Source organism: Enhydra lutris, unplaced genomic scaffold, assembly GCF_002288905.1.
Source record: "Enhydra lutris kenyoni isolate GAN:26980312 unplaced genomic scaffold, ASM228890v2 scaffoldscaffold77, whole genome shotgun sequence".
Classification (NCBI taxonomy): Eukaryota; Metazoa; Chordata; class Mammalia; order Carnivora; family Mustelidae; genus Enhydra; species Enhydra lutris.
The window spans coordinates 3,605,676-3,610,016 of NW_019154161.1; positions in this window are offsets into that span (position 1 = coordinate 3,605,676).

Consider the following 4,341-nt stretch of genomic DNA (forward strand, 5'->3'; position numbering starts at 1 on the left):
GGCTGTGTCTTTAACATTTTATCCGTTGCTATTTCTACTAGGATGATGAAGTCCCTTGATGAAATAGAGCTCAGGAGTGGAAGCAAATGCCAACCTTGGCTGAGAACTTTGGCCTCTGGTATACAGGCTGGTACCAGGAACGGGCACATTCTGGGTCATACAACTTCATGGAACAGCTCTGTGGATCGCAGAGGTGGAGTATGGGTGAATGGTGTCCACAGAAGCAGTGAGGGGGAAAAGGAGGAGCATCCAGTGGTTGTGAGGGAGGCCCTCCTGGCAGGTATGTCACAGAAATAGGCAGAGCCTGCCATTGGGGTTCTGCCATTGGACCCTGCCATTTTGTATGCGTCCCAGCTGCCTTTGGACCAGTGTTTGCATGACATAAGTAATGCTATCCTCTGACTTTGAGCCCAGTTATTTCCTTGTATTTGACATGAGTTTGTGGAAGACAGCCTAGAGTTGGGTCAGTTGCCTTTGGGTTTTTTTTAACCCATTTTGACAACCTCTGCTCTTAAAATGACGTGTTTGGCATTTGCATTTAACATAATTCTTGGTTAGGATTTAGCCTAGGGAAGCCCTTTTCGTATTTGTTTTCTGTCTATTCCTTTTGTGTTGCATGGCTATCTTTCCTTTCTTGGCTTTTTAAGGGCTTACTTGAAGAGTGTTTAGTATTCCACCTTAATTTATCTATTGTGTTTTTTATGGTACGTGGTTTTGTATTTCTTAGTGATTGTGTTAGAAATGAAGAGATACATCCTGAATGTGTCGGTCCTCGTATCCATAGTGTCCTAATTAAAGTGGAATCTAGAAACCTTAACACCATTTTGGCCATGGTACCTTTTCAATATTACCTCTGTGTATAATAAGGTCCCGATTGTAAAAATGTTATGTATGTTTTTTTACTTTCTTTGTTTAGGATTTTATTTATTTATTTGGAGAGAGATGAACAGAGCATGAGTAGGGGGAAAGGCAGAGGGAGGGAGAGAGAGAGAATTCAGATAGACTCTGTGCTGAGCATGGAGCCTGAGGCAGGGCTCCCTCTCATGATTCTGAGATCAAGACCTGAGCTGAAATGAAGAGTTGGACACTTCAGAGACTGAGCCACACAGGTGCCCCTGTTTTGCTTTCAATTGCTGCATATGTTTTAAGAACACATGAAGAGTATAATCTATGATATGTGCCCAGATATTTACCATTTTTGTTGATCATTCTGTAATCCTGATACTCCAAATGTCATTGAACTTCCTTTGGTGATTTTTTTTTTCTTTAAGCTTATTTATCTTTTTCTTTTTTAAGATTTTATTTATTTATTTGACAGAGAGAGAGAGAGAGATCACAAGTAAGCAGAGAGGCAGGCAGAGAGAGAGGGGGAAGCAGGCTCCCTGCAGAGCAGAGAACCTGATGCGGAAATCGATCCCAGGACCCTGAGATCATGACCTGAGCCGAAGGCAGAGCCTTAAGCCACTGAGCCACCTAGGCACCCCTTAAGCTTATTTACCTTTTTTAGTGATTTCTACACCCAACTTGGGTCTCAAACTCATGACGCTGAAGTCAAGACTTGCACACTCTACTGACTGAACAAAACAGACACCCCAACAATTCTTTTAAAGCAGATCTCCCGGCTATGGGTTCACTTAATTTTTGTTCATCTGAAGATGTCTTTGTATTATTTTCACTCCTGAAGTACATTTTTGCTGGCTATAGTGGCAGTACTTTTTTTCAGCCATTTATTTCTGGTTTCCATTGTTCCTAATGAGAAACAGCTAGTCATTCAACTTGTTTCCTGGACATAATGTATCATTTGTCTCTGTTTTCAGTTTTCAAAATTGGATTATGATAGATCTGGGTATGGATTACTTTGGGTTTGCCCTATTTGGAATTCATTCAATTTCTTAAATTTGTAGCCTTATGTTCTTTCACCAAACTTGAAAGTTTACAAATATTATTTCTTTAGATAGATAGACAGACAGACATACTGAGTTCCCAGGAGCCTCTAATTACCTTTTTTTCAACCCTGCATTTCTTTCTCTTCTCCTCTGGGACTCTGATGGTATGAATGTTAGATTTTTGTTGTTGTCCCATAGTTCTCTCAGATTTAATTGTTTTCCTATCACTTCCTCTCCCTGTTGTTCTGATTGCATAACACTTATTTATTTAGATTTTAAAAATTTTAAAAGACTTCATTTATTCAATTATTTATTTATTTATTTATTTAGAGAGAGAGAGAGAGAGAGAGAACGAGCACAAGTGCAGGAGGTGTAGAGGAGAGAGAGAGAGAGAGAGAATCTCAAGCAGACTCTGTGCTGAGTGCAGAGGCTGACGTGGGACTTGATCCCACACCCTTGACGTCATGACTTAAGCTGAATCGGGAGTCAGATGCCCAACTGACTGAGACATCCAGAAGCCCCAACTCTTACAGATTTATTTTCAAGTTCATTTTCTTTGTCATCTGTGTTCTTCTAGTGAGTCCATTCTCTGAATTTTAATTTTTGGTTTTTGTATTTTTTAGTTCTAGACTTTGGTTGCTCTATTTTCCATCTCTTCAGTTACATTCTATTTTCACGTTTTCTATGTCATATATTCTACTTTGCACATATCTTCCTATTGTGCAAGTGTGTTAGCAGTTGCTCGTTAAAACAGTTTTAGAGCATTTCCTATAACGTCTTTGTCAGGTAATGCCAACATCTGTGTCATCTCATTATCTGATGTCCATTGATTCTTAGTTTCTGTACAAGTGGAGACTTTTTTGTCTCATCCTCATATTTTGAGTAAATTTGGTTTATGCTCAGGACATTTGAATGTTAGGTTACAAGACACTGGGTCTTATTCATGTGCAATGAAGAATGTGGATTTTTTTTCTAAATATTTCATTTTTAAGGAAGGTTCAAATGTTCCACTGACTGAGCCAGCCAGATGCCCCTGGATTTTTTTTTTTTTTTACCTTGCAGTTTTCAAAGACTTTGCAGTTCTCTTAAGATCTGTCATATGTATGTGTCTATGGATTGGACAGAAGTCTCCCAGCTCCTCAGTTCTCAAAGTTCTCAGGATCCTAAATAGGGCCAGATCTATGTATACCCAGGTTGAGCTCAAGCAAAGGAGTTCATATGACTATGAGTCCTCATTCCAGAGCTTCTCTCTTTTCATTACTGTTCTAGTGGGAGCAAGGGTAATTTATGACTTTTCTTTTTAAAGATTTTATTTGAGAGACAGAGTGAGTGAGAGAGAGCATGAGTGGGGGGAGGGCCAGTGGGAGAGGGAGAAGCAGAACTGTAACACTGCATGGTCCCAGTGCAATCGATCAGTTAGATCTCCTCTGCAGAACACAAGCAAAGGGTCCTAGGGTACCATCATTGCTCTACCACAGGACCCTGACCTAAGGGCCTCTTGCAGAATGTGTTTGCCCCCTGACCTAAGGGCCTCTTGCAGAATGTGTTTGCCCCAACGTCTCCAGCTAATAAGCTCCCTCCTGACATACTGGATGGTAATTAACTAAGTAGACCTCCTCAGAATAAACCTAGGTTGCTGGAGGAAACACAGGGGGAATGCTGACTCTGCTGACTCTGTTCCTCCTAATATATGTGGGAACTTCTCCCTCATTTCCGGCTTAATGGCTATAAATGGAACCAAATGTCTCTAGTTATTCTCCCCCAGGATGGGGACTTTCAGGAATATTCCCCAAAAGCTGCCCAAACTCCCTTTGTTTCAGGGAAATTCCCTGTCTTCTCTTGCCTGACACAGACTCCTATTCCACTTTGGAGGAAAAACGAATGTATACCATTCTGCGTCTGCTCATCTGTCTGGGCTGACAGGTTTTAGGACCAGGAACTTTCTTTTTCTGCCTTCTGGCAGCACTCTGCGCCTTCAGCCTCCTCCCCCCTCCTCTTCCTGTTTCTATACTGTCCTGTGTGCCTCTGGCCTTCAGGACACCATTCACTTCAGATTTCCCCACCAGTGTCTCAGGTAAAAATCAACAATGGGAAACAAACTGATTGGCTTCTAAAAGAGAACTCAGGATGAACATAATTTGCTGTTTAAACTAATTTAAGTGTGCTGGTTTAATTAAACATGTCTTGAAACTTATCGGCATTAAATGTGAAACTTTTATTCTACCAAGATTTACTGAAGGTCAGATAAGCTCATGATCTCTGTTGCAGTTTTGTGTTTGTTTGTCTGTTTTCTAAGATTTATTTGTTTGACAGAGACAGAGAGCATGAGCAGGGGGAGCAGGAGGCAGAGGAAAAGACAGACTACCCAGTGAACAAGGATCCCATGAGGGACTCAATCCCAGGACCTCAGCATCACGATCTGAGCCAAAGGTGGTCCCTTAACTGACTGAGCCAC